Source organism: Chiloscyllium plagiosum, chromosome 25 (assembly GCF_004010195.1).
Source record: "Chiloscyllium plagiosum isolate BGI_BamShark_2017 chromosome 25, ASM401019v2, whole genome shotgun sequence".
NCBI lineage: Eukaryota > Metazoa > Chordata > Chondrichthyes > Orectolobiformes > Hemiscylliidae > Chiloscyllium > Chiloscyllium plagiosum.
In genome coordinates this window covers 325,193-344,797 of record NC_057734.1, presented here as the reverse complement: position 1 = coordinate 344,797, position 19,605 = coordinate 325,193, and positions in this window count along the sequence as shown.

Here is a 19,605-nt window from a genome sequence, read left to right as displayed (position 1 = left end):
ACATTCCTGTGACCCTGAAATCCTGTCCCTGTCCTTCCTACTCTCATCCTCCTGTGCACTGCAAATACGCTCCGGTTCCCATCCCCCTGCTGAGCTAGTTTAAACCCACCCGAATAGCACCAGCAAATTTCCCACCCAGGATATTAGTACCCCTCTGGTTTAAGTGAAGACCGTCCTGTTTGTACAAGTCCCACCTTCCCCAGAATGAGCCCCAATTATCCAAGGACCTGAAACCCTCCCTCCTGCACCATCCTTGCAGCTATGTGTTCAGCTGATAACTCTCCCTATTCCTTGCCTTGCTATCACGTGGCATGGGAAACAAGCCAGAGGTAACAACTCTGTTTGTTCTAACTCTCAGCTTCCCCCAGCTCCCTGAAATCCTGCCTTACATCCGTATTCCTCTTTCTACCTATTTCGTTGGTACCTACATGGACAACGACTTGAGGCTGGTCACCCTTTTCCTTCAAGAACCCAAAGATGCGATCCGAGACATCACGGACCCTGGCACCTGCGAGGCAACACACCAACCGCGAGTCTCGTTCATTCCCAACAAACCTTCTCTCTGAGCCTCTAACTATTGAGTCCCCAATGACTAACACTCTCCTCCTTTCTCTCCTTCCCTTCTGTGCAACAGGGGCAGCCTCTGTGCCAGAGACCTGGACCCCACTGCATACCCCTGGTAAGTCGTCCCCCTCAACAGTATCCAAAATGGCATACATATTTTTCAGGGGAACGACCACAGGGGATCCCTCCACTGACTGTTTTTTTCCTGTTTTGAACAGTCACACAGCTTTCTTCTTGCCTAGAAGTAACTACTTCCCTGTAACTCCTATCTATCACAGCCTCTGCCTCCTGAATGATCTGAAGTTCAACCAGCTCCAGTTCCAGTTTCCTAAGACGGTCTTGGAGGAGTGAGAGTTGGGTGCACTTCCTGCAGATGTACTTGGATGGGACACTAATGGTGTCCCTGACCTCAAACATCATGCAGGTGGAACATTGCTCTCCCTGCACTGCCATCTCTGCTCGTCCCCTAGTCACAAAGTAAAAAAGCGACGCTTACCTGATATGTCCCTGGTCTTTAAGGTTAGAGGAGGTGGTTGGTTGGGAGGCCCTACAATGGTAGGGTCTTGGGTTGAGACAACACTGACTTATATAGCAGGACGGAAATAAAAATAAGAAGCTACTCCTTTCCCAGAAACCTCTGCTCTCTGATTTCAAATTTAAAAGCTCCAATCAGTGAGTCACCGCTCCCGGCAGGCCCCTGGTGCTGCTACCGCCCTCCAAGTTGCTGCTGCCTTTCCTGAGTAAACCTACAATAATATTTCTTAACCAGAGTAACAGTGCATAAGGTGACGTGAGTATGTAACGGGCCCACCAGCTAAATTCATCACTGACAATGTGGGCATGGGAGCAGGGTGGTCAATTTTCCACCAATGAATTTCAGGATATGTGTGAATATGAACATTGTCATGCAAACACAGCAAGAAGAAATCCCTTTAGCAATACCACATTAATAGGTGAGATGTCATAAATTAGCATTTGCCTTAGAGTGGGAGGTCACTGTGAAGGATTGGGCCATATCAATGTCTTTGGTCATCAGGGTCAGCCCCCTGGCTTGGAAAGGGACATTCAGTTGGGAGGTGGCAGGGTAGTGGTAATGTCACAGGGCTAATCCAGGGCCAGGGACACTGTTTAACTCCATTCCCTCAGGTTAATAGGCACTGATAGACACATCCATAACAAGTCCTAGAAAGTGGTGAGCCACATTAGGACCAGGTTTTAGCAAATGATGGGCTGACCCAATATAGACATAATGATAGAGAGACTCAAGGTAAGGCTATTTGCCCCAGGGACTGGTACCAGTGTAATTGATATGCCTGTAGGGCCCAATGAATGAAGGGATGTCCTGTTGGAGGGAAAGCAGGGAACACCCAGAAAATACAAACTTTGGAGAAATGTAAATGAGGAGGGACACGTGACCCCTGGCAAAACAGGTAAAGATATGGAAGGTCAGAAAACACAGTACAAGTTGGGAAAGTGGAACTAGAAATGTACATGGTCCTTGGAAAAGATGATGGACTTCCAAAAAGGATTCTGGTCGTAGGAGAGGGTGATAGAGTGATAGAGATGTACAGCAAGGAAACAGACCCTCCAGTCCAACCTGTCCATGCTGACCAGATATCCCAACACAATCTAGTCCCACCTGCCAGCACCCGGCCCATATCCCTCCAAACCCTTCCTATTCATATACCCATCCAAATGCCTTTCAAATGTTGTAATTGTACCAGCCTCCACCACTTCCTCTGACAGCTCATTCCATACACGTACCACTCTCTGGGTGGAAATGTTGCACCTCAGGTCTCTTTTATATCTTTCCCCTCTCACACTATATCTATGCCCTCTAGTTCTGGACTCCCCAACCCCAGGGAAAAGACTTTAGCCTCCAATGCTCCAGGGAAAACAGCCCCAGCCTGTTCAGCCCCTCTCTATAGCTCAAATCCTCCAACCCTGGCAACATCCTTGTAAATCTTTTCTGAACCTTTTCAAGTTTCACAACATCTTTCCAATAGGAAGGAGACCAGAATTGCATGCAATATTCCAACAGTGGCCTAACCAATGTCCTGTACAGACACAACATGACCTCCCAACTCTAGACCAAGATGAGAAGGGGAGCAGAGGTTGTATCTTGACAAGACCAAGGACTGTGGACATGCTGAGAATACCATGAGGCAAAAAATAAATTTGAACAGAGTAGTATAGCATAGGATTTAGCCCTTTGGCCCACCATGTCTGTGCTGACCATGATGTTATTCTAAACTAATCCCATCTGCCTGCACATTGTCTGTATTCCTGTATTCTCTGCTTTTTCATGCATCTCGAGATGTCCCTTAAATGTTGCTGTTGTATCTGCTTCTACCACCTTCCCTAGCAGCACTTTCCAGGACCCCACCACACTCTGTGTAAAAAACCTGTCCCTCACATCTCCATTAAACTTATCTGTTTCCATCTTAACTGAACACAGTGCATTAGAAGCTAAGTTGATAAAGAATGTCAAACAAGCCAATGGGAGACTGGAAACAATTTGGCGAAGACACTCTGATACCAGACCAGGGCAGTACACTAGCACAGAAAGACAGCCTTGTTGCTGAGGGTCTCAACGAAAATCTCAGTGATTGAGATGTTACAATGGATTCTGTTACTGCAGGAACAGTAATCCTGAAGATCTTTCACAGTATACTTAAATATGCACCAGGACTCTGTCCCTACAGTTCTCGGTGGCAAAGAGTTCCAAAGACTCTCAACTCTCTGAGAGAAACATTCCTCCTCATCTCTGACAACTTTCCAAATGAATTGCTCAAATGTTGGGTTTATCATGTTCTTGATGGGAAAGAATGAAAAAGGCTTGAGAAGCTAAGAAAATAAAACGGCTCATTAAAAGGGTCATGAGCTGATGAAACATTGGCAGAAGCAATAGATTCAGGGCTGCTTTTCAGTATCATAGAATCATAGAGTCCCTAATATGTGGAAACAGGCCTTTCAGCCCATTGAGTCCACACTGACCCTCTGAAGAGCATCCCTCTCAGACTACCCTTCCTGCCCTATCCCTCTAACCCTGCATTTCCCATGGCAACCCATCTAACCTCCACATCTTTGGACAGGAAATAATAGAATTGTTATGGCACAGAAAGAGGTCATTCAGCCCATAATGCCTCACTGGCTCATTTAATGAGCATCATTACTGCTCTGGAGTGGGGAGGCAATTCCACAGCCCAGGGAGCATTCCAGGACAGGGTTTGAGTCTCACAGTGGCAGATGGTGAGAGTTATATTTGATAAAAATCTAACCTGCTGTAAAATCCCATCTGGTTCAATGCTTTAGGGGATCAAAGCTTACTGGGAGATGGCAGGAGAAATATGTCAGCCACGATTGAATGTGGAGTAATCTCGATGGGCTGAATGGCCAAATTCAGCTCCTCTATCATACAGTCTTATTACATTGTGCTAACCTCCTGCCTTTTCCCCATCCCTTGCTTATTATTTCAGTCCAAATAATCCAATGCCCTCTTGAATGCCTCAATTGAACCTGCCTCCACTACACTTATCCAATCTCTGGAAGGAAATCTTATACAACAGACAACCTGAGAATGCTTGACCATTGAATCACGTTCTGCCAATTTGAGTCCCTGCCACTGTCCTGAAACAGTTTCCAAACCAGGCAATTCTATGAAGTTTAGTGAGCGGTCTCCTGTGACAAGTTTCTGTTTGCAGTTTCAATTATAAACGCAGACACAGGAAGAGGTTGACTGGGAGTGAGATGCAAAGATTTTATTGTACATAGTAAAACAATGTTTTGCCAGTTTGACGAGCATTTATAAATTGTTCTGTTATGAGCTGTTATTCCACGTGTCTGGACTCCATGATATATTTTAAAGCCTTTCATCTCCCTGGGTTGTATTAAATGTCCCTTGGTTTAGTATGTCAGGTTTAGTATTACGGTCTGCCTGGTTCAACAGGTATCTAAGGTGTCTTCTCGTTCCCACACAGAACTTCTCTTTGTTTTCTGGCTGTTGGGTTGACCATCCCTTAATCAGTTTTGCTAACCAAGTGAAACATTCAGAACAACTGACTTGTTCTTGCTATTCCCAGATTATCCCCAGACTCATTCAGCTATAATCTGAATGTTTCACTCAGAGACAAACAGTAGCAAATATCCCAGAGGGTTTGGGAAGCAATATTTTAAGCTGAATCAGACAGATTTGCACTTGACAGTGTTTGGAGCTGCAAGTCGCTTTTGTACAACACCAGGGGGGCCGGGTAGTCCCCGGAAATACACATTGCCTTTTTTAAATAGCAGCAAGGTATACGTTTCAGATTCGTTTACACTGCACTTATTGTGAAAGACATTTGATAAATGTAAATTTTAACTGTCTCTGGCCAGCTGTCATTAAACATAATGAGCGCTAATACTGGATAAAGCTTCTTTTCATTTTGTGTTTGGCTTTCTGTTGCTTTATTAATTTGAGGTCATTATCCATAAAAGAAATGTAAGAAGTCAGGGAGTTTATTTGCTAAGGTGTAACTGAATCTCATTCACTTTACCAGGGGGCACTTACCACACGTTTTGTTTGAGCTCAGTGTTCAATGCCAGTGCAGGAACAGTCTGAATTTAATCAGTTAGAAGCCAAGGTAAACATGAATTGTTTTCAGATCATTTAAGCCTGGGCTTGGAAACAGGGCTGTTTTTATGTTTAATAAAAGTGAAAGTGCTTGTACGTGTATATCTCTAGTAATCCAACACCCAACACAAGTCAGCCCTTGATAATGAAAATGGTTATTAAACTGACCAGGATAAAGGCAACTCACAAAATGAAATCCTGGGTTACTTCTTACAACAGCATTGGGCACTATTCAATCATTGGAGCCTTTCCCTTCCAATTATGTTCAAGTTTTATGAATTCTAACCTCCCCTAATCATCAGACCTCCTGCAAACTTTACAAAACACCAAATGATAAATCTCAAAGCTGTAGGAATTTAAACTTGGCGAGTTCTGGTAATACTGTGTCTGGAATGTTAAACTAAAGTGTTTCCATCCTAGCTCCAGAGCAGAGAAATAGACTTCTCTATTCTGACATGTCACACTCACGCTGAAATTGTAGAGAGGGCAGGCAGTGGATGAGACAGTTTCGCTCAGAATACAGACTCAATGCTGCTTCTTCCCTCACACATTACGAAGCCAGTCAAGAGCATCAGGGAGATTGTCACCAGCTGTACCGAGTGACTGTCGTCACCCTCCACTCTGTGCTCTGGATATCTGCTGGAAATGATGGACAGGCAGAAAAAGCATCCCAGTTATAACCACTTTCTGATTGGCTCAGCTTTATCTGCAGGACGTGGCCTTGGGAAGGATGTGAAGGTTTCCAAAAAGGTACAATAATTGTTCACAACAATACTTCCAGGGATATCCATAGAAGTTGGGAATGTTCCCCTTGGAGTCATAAGGCTAAAGAGAGATTTGATTGAAATGTTCAAAACCCTGAGGGCTCTGAATGGAGTGAATAGGAAGAAACAGTTCCCAATGGTGGATGAGAGTTGCATGAATACCAGAGGGAACAGCTTAAAGAGAATTGGATAATGGTGGCATAAAGAAACTTCAGGCAGAAAATTACCAAACAGGGCAACTTGCATGACAAACGGCATAAGCAGACAGACAAAGCTAAGTGATCCCATGACCAACGGATCAGATCTAAGTTCTGCAGTCCTGCCACATTTAGTTGTAAATGGTGGTGGATGACTAAACACCTCACTGGAGGAAGAGGCTCCATAAATATCCCCATCCACAGTGATGGAAGAGCCCAGCACAACCATGTAAAAGATAAGGCTGAAGATCTTTTGGAAGGAGCAACAGGAATAAAGATTACTGGGCTGATGGTCAGATTCTTGGTAGTGTAGATGAGCAGAGACATCCTGGTGCCCATGTATACAGATCCCTGAAAGTTGCCACCTAGGTTGATAAGATTGTTGAGTAGGTATACAGTGTTTTAGCTTTTATTAATAGAGGGATCGAGTTCCGGAACCATGAGGTTATGCTACAGCTGTACAAAACTCTGGTGCGGCTGCACTGGAGTATTGTGTACAGTTCTGGTCACCGCATTATAAGGAGGATGTGGAAGCTTTGGAAAGGGTGCAGAGGAGATTTACTAGGATGTTGCCTAGTATGGAGGGAAGGTCTTACGAGGAAAGGCTGAGGGACTTAAGGCTGTCTTCGTTAGAGAGAAGAAGGTTGAGAGGTGACTTAATAGAGACATATAAGATAATCAGAGGATTAGATAGGGTGGATAGGGAGAGCCTTTTTCCAAGTATGGTGACGGCTAGCATGAGGGGACATAACTTTAAATTGAAGGGTAATAGATATAAGACAGATGTTAGAGGTAGTTTCTTTACTCAGAGAGTAGTAAGGGTATGGAACGCATCGCCTGCCAGAGTAGTAAACTTTGAGGAGAAAGTGAGGTCTGCAGATGCTGGAGATCAGAGATGGAAATGTGTTGCTGGAAAAGTGCAGCACGTCAGGCAGCATCTAGGGAACAGGAGAATCGACGTTTCGGGCCTGAAGAAGGGCTAATGCCCGAAACGTCGATTCTCCTGTTCCCTAGATGCTGCCTGACCTGCTGCGCTTTTCCAGCAACACATTTCCATCTCAGAGTAGTAAACTTGCCAACTTTAGGGGCATTTAAATGGTCATTGGATAAACATATGGATAAAAATTAAATAATGTAGAATAGATAGGCTTCAGATTGGTTCCACAGGTCGGCAAAACATCGAAGGTCGAAGGGCCTGTACTGCACTGTAACGTTCTTTGTTCTATATTCTGTGAAGCTTTCACAGCAATCTTCAGCCAGAAATGCTGAGTGGATGATCCATCTTGGTCTCCTCCAGGGGTACCCAGCATCACAGATACAAATCTTCAGCCAATTGATTCATTCCATGTGATAACAAGAAATGGCAGGAGACATTGGATGCTGCAAAGCCTATGGCCCCTGACCACATTCTGGCAATAGTAATGCAGACTTGTGTTCCAGAACTTGCTGCTCCCCTTGCCAAGCTTTTCCTGTACAGTTACATCACTGACATCTACCAGACAATGTGGAAAATTTCCCAGGTATGTCCTGTACACAAAAAAAAACAGGAAAAATCCAATCCAACCGATTACTGCCCCATCAGTCTACTCTCAATCATCAGTAAAGTGATGGTAGGTGTCATCCACGGAGCTATCAAGCAGCACCTGCTCAGCAATAACCTGCTCAGTGACACCCAGTTTGGGATCCACCAGGGTCACTCAGCTCCTGACCTCATTACAACTGTGCTGCAAACATGGACAAAAGAGCTGAAATCCAGAGGGAAGTGGAGAGGGACAGTCCTTGACATCAAGACTCCATTTGACCAAGTGTGGCATCAAGGACCCCTGGTAAAACTGGAATCAATGGGTAAAGGGGGCAAACCCTCGCTGGTTGGACTCATACCTGACACATAGGAAGATGGTTGTGGTTGTTGGTGGTCAGTTATCTCAGCTCCAGGCCGTCTCTGCAGGAGCTCCTCAGTGGAGTATCCCAGGCCCAACCATCTTCAGCTGCTTCATCAATGACCTTCCCTCCATCAGGTCAGAAGTGGGAATATTCATCAACATTTACACAATATTTAGCATCAGTCATGACTCCTCAAATGCTACAAGATCTAGACAATATCCAGGCTTGGGCTGAACAAATGGCAAGTAACATTTGTGTTGCACAAATGCCTTGTGGAAATCTGAATGCAATACATCCACTGGTTCCCCTATATCCACAGCACGAATTATTTCCTCAAAGAATTCCAGTAAAATATCAAACATAATATCCCTTTGTCAAACATAACATCCCATATGGCTCTGCCTGATTACCTCAAACTTATCCAAGTGCCCGGTTACGTCTTTAATAATAACTTCTAACATTTTCCCTGTGTCAAATATTAAACAAACCGGCCTATAGTTTCCTACTTTCTGCCTCCCTCCCTTTCTGAATAAAGCAGTTACAAACATTATTCCAATGTAATGGAAACTTTAAGATCATTCTGAAAAATTAAAATCAATGATGCAACAACTATCTCACCAGCCACTTCTTGTAAGACCCCAGGATGAAGTCCACTAGGACCTGGACACCTGCCAGCCTTAGCACCAATGTTTACCCAGGTTCAGTCACAATCTTAAAAAGAGAATTGGATCTCTGTCTGAAGGGGAGGCATTCACTGGCCTCCAGGAGAAACGGTGTGGCAGGAGGTAAATTGCTTCTTTGGAGGGCTAGCACAGACACGATGTGTTAAATGTCCTCCACCTGTGCTGTGATCCTTCTCTGATTCTGTTGAACTGAAAGGGTTTGTAGAATATTAATGATTCCCTTCTCACTCAATGCTTTTTCTTTCAGCATATTTGAATCTGGGATGTGTGCATAGTTGGACATTGCCTGAAATAGTTTACTAGAATAATGTCAGTGAGAATTTCATGAACAGGTCACAATGTTCAAGTGTAAGAAATGGATTAATAGGTGGTTCTACCCCAATGCAACTTCCTGCAGCTTTAGAGATTGGAGGAATGCTTTATTCCCTTATAGGATGTGAATAGTGTAGATTTACCAGGATGGCACACACACTGGGAAACAACTTGAGTGAAGAGAAATTTGGGAATTTGTAAAGAAACACACTAGGTATTGGGATGTCAAATTCAACAGAAAACGTTTCCTATACTGTGTTCAGTTCAGGGTACGACGTTTAGGAAAGATAGCCTGGATTTGGAGGGAGTGCAGTGAAAAAAAATTGGACTTGGAGCAGAGGCTGAACATTCTAATGTCTTCAAACATAGAACATAGAACAGTATGGCACAGTACAGGCCCTTTGTCCAAGGATGATGTGCCAAGCATTTATCTTAATCTAAGATCAACCTAATTTACACTCCCCTCAACTTACTGCCATCCACGTGCTTGTCCAGCAGTCGCTGAAATTTCCCTAATGTCTCTGACTCTACTACCACCGCTGGCAGTGCATTCCACACACCCACCACTCTCAGTGTAAAGAATCTACCTCTGACATCTCCCCTATATCTTCCTCCAATCACCTTAAGATTATGACCCCTCATGACAGCCATTTCTGCCCTGGGGAAAAAATCCCTGGCTATCTACTCTATGTATGCCTCTCATTACCTTGTACATCTCTATGAAGTCACCTCTCTTTCTTCTTCTCTCCAGTGTGAAAAGCCCTAGCGCACTCAACCTCTCTTCATAAGATATGCCCTCCAATCTGGGCAGCATCCAGGTAAATCTCCTTTGCACTGTCTCTAAAGCAGCTACATCTTTCCTATAATGAGGTGACCAGAACTGGACACAATATTCCCAAGTGTGGTCTAACCAGGGTTTTATAGAGCTGCAGCAAAATCTCATGGCTCTTAAAATCAATCCCCCTGTTAAATGAAAACCAAAACACCAGACATCTTCTTAACAACCCTACCAACTTGGGTGGCAATTTTGAGGGATCTATGTACATGGACCCCAAGATCCCACTGTACCTCCACACTGCCAAGAATCCTGTCTTTAACCCTGTATTCGTTCAAACTCAACCTTCCAAAATGAATCATTGGGGATCACTGGGTGTTGGAATCACTTAGTGCTAGAATCACTGGGTGCGGGGATCACTGGGTGTTGGAATCACTTAGTGCTAGAATCACTGGGTGCGGGGATCACTGGGTGTTGGAATCACTGAGGAAATATTTTATAAGATGTACAAACAAGGACCACAAGGAGCTGCACAGTCCCTCAAGCGGAATTGGCTGATCTGATGTCTTCACATTTTCACTAAACCCCGATAATCTTTCCTTTCCTTCCTAATCAAGATGTGGAGGTGCTGGTGTTGGATTGAGGTGGACAAAGCCTATCATCTCACCCTTGAAGATAGTCAAGGCCTCTGCTTCCTCTATCTCGAAAGACTCACATCTCTCACCTCTCTGAGAGCAGGGACCTCACCTCATCACTATTTAAGTGGTGAAACAGTGACATGATCAACCTGGACTCTTTCCCTGTCTGATTCCTTGAAACAGTCTGGGGATGATTTGGAAGTGGGCCTTCAATTGGAGCAACACCTACTTTGTCAGCTATTCCAGTCCACCCCAGGATGAAGAAAGGACCCAAAATCCCTCATTAATCAGAACAAAGTGGGATCATTGGATTCTGTGCAGACACATAGAGGAAAATTAATGAGGGAGGAGCAGAATGTTCCAGAATTCTAGTCATCAAGAGGGAAAGGACCATTGTGGGAATGAGAGAATGTGATGAAAGAAAGGCCAGAGTTAATGGAGGGGAAAATGATTAAAAAAAAAGTCACAGACCATTAGGAAATATGTAAAGAGGAAATCTAAATCAAATATGTTCCTGTAAGGAGGAAGAGATTGTTCAGTAAATTGGTGGCAGATTAGATCAAACATGAAAATCAAAAGGAAAGTTATCTTCAGCAGGACGGTGGACAACGTAAAAGTAGAAAGTCAGGAAAACTACAAATAAAAGATAGAGAAAGAACTATGAAGAGACCGTAGAACATAGAACTGTACAGCACAGGAACACGGGCTTCGGCCCACAACATTGTGCCAAACATGCTGCCAAATGAAACTGATCCCTTCTGTTTGCCCTTGGTCCATATCTCTCCCTCACATATTCATGTGTTTATCTAAAAGCCCCTTAAACACCACCTATCATATCTCCTTCCACTATCACCACCACTGACAGCGTGTTCCAGGCTCCTACCACTCTCTGTGTATAAAACTTTCCCCTCACATCTCCTTTCAATTCCTGCACCCCCCACCTTAATTGCATGCCCCTAGTATTAAACATTTCAACTCTGGGAAAATGATTCTGACCATCAACCCATCTATGTATCTCATAATTTTAAAGGCTTCGATGAACTGTCCCCTCAGCCTCCGCCGCTTCAGAGAAAACAACCCGAGCTTTTCTAGCCTCTCCTTGTAGCTCATTCCCTCTAATCCAGGCAGCATCCTGGGAAACCTCTTCTGCACCTCGTCAAAGCCTCCACATACTTCCTATAATGTGGTAACCAGAATTTAATGCAATATTCTAAGTCTGGCTTAACCAAAGTCTTATAAAGCTGCAACATGACAACCTGATTCTTGTACTCAAGTCTGAAAGTGTGTTGCTGGAAAAGCACAGCAGGTCAGGAGAATCGACGTTTTGGGCATGAGCCCTTCTTCAGGAATCTCCTGTTCCTTGGATGCTGCCTAACCTGCTGCGCTTTTCCAGCAACACATTTTCAGCTCTGATCTCCAGCATCTGCAGTCTTCACTTTCTCCTCTTGTACTCAAGTCCCCAATCAATAAAGGCTTCCTCTTTCCCACCCTCTCTACCTGCGTGGCCACTTTCAGGGAGCTATGGACTTGAACCCCAAGATCCTGCTGAACATCAATGCTGTTCAGGGTCCTGCTATGAACTGTATACCTTTCCTTAACATTTGATCTCCCAAAGTGCAGCACCTCACACTAACCTGGATTAAACTCCATCAGCCATTTCTCTGCCCATATCTGCAACTGATCGATATCCCACTGCAATTGATCGATATCCCACTGCATCCTTTGGCAATCTTCGACACTATCCACAACTCGGCGAAAGTGGGTACTGCAGATGCTGGAGATTAGAGTTTAGATTAGAGTGGTGCTGGAAATGCACAGCAGGTCAGGCAGCATCCGAGGAGCAGGAAAATCAACGTTTTGGGCAGAGCCCTTAATCAGAACTATCCACAACTCCACCAATCTTTGTGTTGTCTGTGAACTTACTAACCCACCCATCTACATTTTCATCCAAGTCATTTATATATATCACGAAGCGGTCCCAGTATGGATCCCTATGGAACACCACTAGTCACGGACTTCCAAGCTGAAAAACACCCTTCCACCATTACCCTTTGTCTTTTGTGGACAAGCCAATCCTGAATCCAAGTGACCAGGTCTCCATGGATCCCATGCATCTTAATCTTTTGGATGAGAGTATCATGAGGCACCTTGTTGAAAGCCTTACTAAAATCTACATAAACAACTCTACCCTCATCAATTCATTCATGGGGCATGAGTATCACTGGCTGGATTAGCATTTATTGCCTGTTCTTAGGTAGTGATGAGCTGCCCTTGTCCTTCTAGATGGAAGTGGTCATGAGTTTAGAAAGTGCTGCCTGAGAATCTTTGGTGAGTTTCTGCAGTGCATCTCGTAGACTGAACACACTGCTGCTACTGAGCATCGGTGGTGGAGGGAGTGGATGTTTGTGGATGTGGTGCCAATCAAATGGGGGCTGCTTTGTTCTGGATCGTGTCAAGCTTCTTGAGTGCTATTAGAGCTGTACCCATCCAGGCATGTGGGGAGTATTCCATCACACTCCTGAGTTGTGACTTGGAGATGGTGGACTGGCTTTGGGGAGTCAGCAGGTGAGTTATTCCCTGCAGTATTTCTAGCCTCTGATCTGCTCTTGTAGCCACTGTGTTTATGTGGTGAGTCCAGTTGAGTTTCTGGTAACCCCTAGGATGTTTATAGCAAGGGATTCAGAGAAGATAATACCATTGAATGTTAAGGGCCAGTGATTAGATTTTCTCTTATTGGAAATGATTATTGATTTGATTTAATTTATTTATTGTCACATGTACCTTGGTACAGTGAAAAGCTTTATTTAAGAGCAGTACAGGCAGATCATAGTAAGCTAGGATGTACAGATCATAGAGTGAAAACAAAATCTTAGAGAGGGGCATACAGGTTATGTTACACAGGGTGTGCACTAGGCAAGATCAACATTAGCACGGTCAGCATTATCAGTCCATCAGGCTAATAACAGCCAGGAAGAAGCTGTTCCTGAACCTGCTGGTGTATGCGTACATGCTTCTGTATCTTCTGCCTAACAGAAGAGGTTGGAGAAGATCATTACCGGGGTGGGAGGGATCTTTGATGATGTTGGCAGCCTTTCTGAGGCAGTGACCCATGTCACTTATGGAAGGTTGGTTTCCATAATGTCTGGGCTGTGCACACCACCTTCTGTAGTTTCTTAGTCATGGGCAGAGCAGTTGCCGTACCAGCCCATTATGCACCCAGATAGAATGCTTTCTATGGTACATCTTTAAAAGTTGTTGAGGGTCTTTATGGACATGCCAAATTTCTTGAGCCCCCTGAGGAAGAAGAGGCATTGTTGTGCCTTATTTACTATTGCATCTATGTGGGAAGTCCAGGACAGATTGTCATTACTCCAAGGCACTTGGCACACTCAATCCTATCAACTTCTGCTCTGTTGATGTAGATGGGGGCGTGATCTCCTCCTTTCTTTCTAAAGTCAGTGATTAGTTCTGTTGTTTTGTCAACATTGAGAGAGTGGTTGTTCTCATCGCACCACATCACCAAACCCTCTGTCTCCTTTCTGTATGCTGACTCGTTGTTTGATATCTGGCCTACCACAGTGGTATCATGATTGAACTTGTAGATGGCATTCATTTGGAATTTGGCTCCACAGTTGTGGATGCACAGGGGGTACAGCGAGGGCTGACAGTGCATCCTCAGGAAGCTCCAGTGTTGAGTGTTATTGTGGAGGAGGTGCAGTTACCTATCTTCACTCATTGCGGTGTATGGGTCATGAAGCTGAGAATCCAGCTGCAGAGGGCTGAACAGAGACCCAGGTCTCTGAGTTTTGCTATCAGTCTGGAGGGGATCATGGTGTTGAAGGCGGAGTTGTAGTTGATGAGCAGAAGACTGATATAGGTGTCCTTGTTGGGAGAAAGTGAGGACTACAGATGCTGGAGATCAGAGTCAAAGAGTGTGGTGCTGGAAAAGCACAGCCGGCCAGACAGCATCCGAGGAGCAGGAAAATCGATGCCTTGAGCACAAGCTTTCCATCAGTAGGTGTCCTTGTTGTCCAAATGTTCCAGGGATGAGTGCAAGGCCAGGGAAATGGCGTCTGTTACATCGGTGGGCAAATTGTAGTAGATCGCGGCAGGCTGGGAGGCTAGAGTTGATGTAGGCCATGACCAGTCTTTTGAAGCATTTCATTATTATGGAGATCAAAGCCACTGAGTGGTAGTCATTAAGGCACGTTGCATGTGCTTTCTCAGGTACCCGGATGATGGTGGTCTTCTTGAAGTAGGTGGGGACTTTGGCTTGTAGGAGGGAGAGGTTGAAGATGTTGGTGAATACCTCTGCCAGTTGGTCCACATGAGATCTGAGTGCTCGGCCAGGGACACCATCAAGGCCTGTCACCTTCCTTGGGTTGACATCCAGGAAGATTGATCTGATGTCTTTGGCGATGACAGTGGGCACAGGTGCATCCTGAGCCATCAGAGCAGGTGACACCATGCCTCTGGCATTCTGCTTGAAATGCTCAGTGAAGGCATGGAGCACATGAGGCAGGGGCAAAAGCCTAGCATTTGTAACTTTTTGTCTGCTCTTAAGCCCGCCCAACCCTCTGATAACTCTTCATTCCCAATATCAATGTGTTCAAGCACCTACATTCCCTCTTCCCAAATTCTGTACCTATACCCTCCTTCCCCAAACTGAAGACAAATCTGAAGTATTTGTTTCATGCCCCACCAATGTCCTTTGATTCTATGCACAGGTTTGATCCCTAATAAGCCCTACTCGTTCCCTAATTATTCTCTTCCTCTTGATATATTTATAGAATAGATTCTCCCTAATCTTTCCCACTGACCCACTTAGGACATCCAGGATTCCCTGGGTTTGTTGCTCCAGTATTTCACCCTAAAGGAAACATGTTGGGCCTATACTCTCCCCATTTGCTTTTTGAACTCCCCCCCGCCCCACTGTTCTATTGTAGATTCACCCTCAAGTCGCTGTTACCAGTCTATTTTCATAGATTCTTCCTTATTTTAATAAAATCTGTCTTCCCCAAATCCCAAGTACTTTTTACAAGCCATCTTTCTCCTTTTCCATAACCAATTTAAAGCAAACCTAAAACAAAACCTATTCAACAGAGATGCTGAATCAGTTAACACAGTTTTCAGGATAAAAATAAAAATGTCTAATCTGCATTCTGGAAAGGCAAATCAAATCAAGGCAGGACTTATACACTTAAATGATATGATCATGGGGAGTGTTGTTGAACAAAGAGACCTTGGAGTGCAGGTTCATAGCTCCTTGAAAGAAGAGTCGGAGGTAGATAGAATAGTGAAGAAGGCGTGTGGTATGCTTTCCCTTATGGCCACAGCCTTGAGTACAGGAGTTGGGAGGTCATTTTGCGGCTGTACAGGACATTGGTTAGGCCACTTTTGGGATATTGTGTGCAATTCTGGGCTCCTTCCTATCGGAAAGATGTTGTGAAACTTGAAAAGGTTCAGAAAAGATTTACAAGGATGTTGCCAGGGTTGGAGCGTTTGAGCTACAGGGCGAGGCTGAACAGGCTGGGGCTGTTTTCCCTGGAGCGTCAGAGGCTGAGGGGTGACCTTATAGAGATTTATAAAATCATGAGGGGCATGGATAGGGTAAATAGGCAAGGTCTTTTTCCTGGTGTGGGGAGTCCCGAACTAGAGGGCATAGGTTTAGGTGAGAGAGGAAGAGTTTACAAGGGACCCAAGGGGCAACGTTTTTCACACAGAGGGTGGTGCATGTATGGAGTGAGCTGCCAGAGGAAGTGGTAGAGGCTGGTACAATTACAACATTTAAAAGGCAGCTGGATGGATATATGAATAGGAAAGGTTTAGAGGAATATGGGCCAAATGCTGGCAAATGGGATTAGATTAGGTTAGGATATCTGGTTGGCATGGATGAGTTGGACAGAAGGGTCTGTTTCTGCACTGTACATCTCTACGACTCTGACTGTCTGAAAATAATCCAAAAACAAACAAACAAACAAACACACACACACACATACACACACACACACAAAAACACACAAACACAAACACACACACAAACAAACACACACACACACACTCACTCTCTCACACACACACACACACACACACACACATTTGTTGGGGGTGGCACAGTGGCTCAGTGGTTAGCACTGCTGCCTCACAGCACCAGGGTCCCAGGTTTGATTCCAGCCTCGGGCAACTGTCTGTGTGGTGTTTGCACATTCTCCCCGTGTCTGTGTGGGTTTCCTCCGGGTGCTCTGGTTTCTCCCACAGTCCAAAGATGTGCAGGTCAGGCGAATTGGCCATACTAAATTGCCTGTAGTGTTAAGTGCATTAATTAGAGGGAAATGGTCTGGGTGGGTTACTCTTCAGAGGGTCAGTGTGGACTGGTTGGGTCAAAGGGCCTGTTTCCACTCTGTAGGGAATCTAATCTAATAATGATTAGTTCTTGAAAGGAAAAAGAATAAATTATGGAATGTTCACATGGTCTTCCATTGAACCCAATTCTGGAGATCACAGTCAGGTTGCTTAGTCACATGCAATTGTCTCTGGTATATTGGCAGAAACATTCCTGATGAAGGGCTTTTGCCCGAAACATCAATGTCCCTGCTCCTCAGATGTTGCCCCACTTGCTGTGCTTTTCCAGTGCCACACTCTCAACTCTAATCTCCAGCATCTGTAATTCTTACTTTCACCGATTGGCAGAAACAGCTTCATCAGGAAACACAGTATCACAAAGTCTTCCAGATGTTCTTTGAGAGGATAACCATGTTTTACAAAATCCTCACAACACGAGTGCTCACAACTGAAAACCAAACAATTTCAAGCAGCATAGAAAACTCTGCTCAAACAAAAACTAGTTCTCATCCAATATTAAACTCATGTGATATTTTCCCAGAAATGAGCCCTAGCAATTAGCTGAAACCACATGGAGAGCAGGGTTCTGTGTGGGTCCTAATGACTGCACTTTTCATGGAGAGCAGGGTTCTGTGTGAGTCCTAATGACTGCACTTATCATGGAGAGCAGGGTTCTGTGTGGGTCCTAATGACTGCACTTTTCAGAAAAGATGATTCCTTCTTGAGAAGGCCATCGATAAACTTCACTCTTTATTAAAACATTAATAACTGAGATGTTGTGATTTATTCAGTTATTGCCATGGGATATAAACCAACCTCAACTATTCCACCCCCACCCCCACATACAGAATCAACCATTTCAGAGAGAGAAACCATACAGAGTGAAGGAAAGGAAGACAAACCTGCATTTATATAGCACCTTTACAATCTCAGGCTGTTCCAAAGTCTTTTACATTTAACCCATTACTTTTTAAGTTTAGTCATTGCTATAAAGTGCGACAAGGGAAACTGGTTTCTAAGATAGAGCAAAATAGATGTTAGTTTATAGTGTGAATATCTGACATGTCTTTTGTTGATTAAAGGTCAGAAAGACATTGGAACAGTGAGTTTAAAAAACAGTATTTCCATGAAGTCACATGACTTTAGCAAACCGAACAGCAAGCCATGTGGGAGGTAAATTCTGGAGTGTTTACTGACTTGCCTTTTACGTTCCAGAGAGAGAAAGAAGGATAGGAAGCTCAGAAGCGTGTTCATTATGACTGGAACAAGTCAATTCAGATAGTAACAGGTTCACCTACCTTCAAGCCTGCTAAAATCACAAATACCTCCTCCCTGACAGTGTTAATTTATTCAAGTCTATCTTATCTAGTCAGTTACAAAGTCATAGAGTCATACAGCACAGAAATAGACCCTTTGATCCAACTCATTCATTCCGACCATGTTCCCCAAACTAAACTAGGCCCACTTGCCTATGTTAGGCCCATATCCCTCTAAACCTTTCCTATTTATGTATGTGTCTGTTGTAACTGTACCTGCATCAACCACTTCCTCAGGCAGTTTATTCTACACAATAACAACTCTCTCTGTAAAAAAAGTTGCCCTTCATGTCCTTGTTAACTTTATCTCCTCTCACCCTAGTTTTGAATTCCTCCACCCTGCGAAAAGGACCCTTACTATTTATCCTATCCATCCTCCTTATGATTTTATAAACCTCTATAAGGTCATCCCTCAGCTTCCTATGCTCCAATAAAATAAGTCCAACCCTATCCAGCCACTCCTTATAACTAAAATCCTCCATTTCCAGCAACCTCCTGGTTAATCTTTTCTGAACCCTCTCCAATTTAACAATATCTTTACTGTAACATGGCAACCAGAACTGGATACAGTATTCCAAAAGAGGCCTCATCAATATCCTGCACAACCTCAACATGACATCCCAAATCCTGTTCTCAAAAGTCTGAGCAATGAAGACAAGTGTGCTAAAAATCTCCTTCACCACCTTGTCTACTTGTGACACAAATTTCAAAAGATTATGTACTTGAATCCCTAGGTCTCTCTCTGTTCTACAACGCTACCTAGGGCCCTACCATTAATTGTATAAGTCCCATCCTTGGCGAAAGTGAGGACTGCAGATGCTGGAGATTAGAGTCAAGATTAGAGTGGTGCTGGAAAAGCACAGCAGGTCAAGCAGCATCTGAGGAGCAGGAAAATCGTCATTTTGGGCAAAAGTTCTTCATCAGGAAATTCTTGCTCCTTGGATGCTGCTTGACCTGCTGTGCTTTTCCAGCACCGCTCTAATTTTGACTCTAAGTCCTGTCCTTGTTTGTTTTACCAAAATGCAGCACCTCGCATTTATCCAACTTAAACTCCATCTGCCATTTCTCAGCTCATTGACTCAAGCTTGGTGCTACGAGCTAGTGAGGGCAGGAATAGGAGCAGATGAATGCAAGGCTGAGGAGATGGTGTATGGGAGAAGGATTCACATTTTTGGATCATTGGAATCTCTTTTGGGGTAGAAGTGACCTGTACAAGAAGGACGGTTTGCACCTACATTGGAAGGGGACTAATATACTGGCAGGAAGTTTTGCTAGAGCTGCTCGGGAGGTGTTAAACTAGTATGCTGCCGGGGGGGATCCAATGAGATAGTGGGGAAAGAGATCAATCTGAGACTGGTACAGTTGAGAACAGAAGCGAGTCAAACAGTCAGGGCAGGCAGGGACAAGGTAGGACTAATAAATTAGACTGCATTTATTTCAATGCAAGGGGCCAAACAGGGAAGGCAGATGAACTCAGGGCATGGTTTAGAACATGGGACTGGGATAAAAGAGCAATTA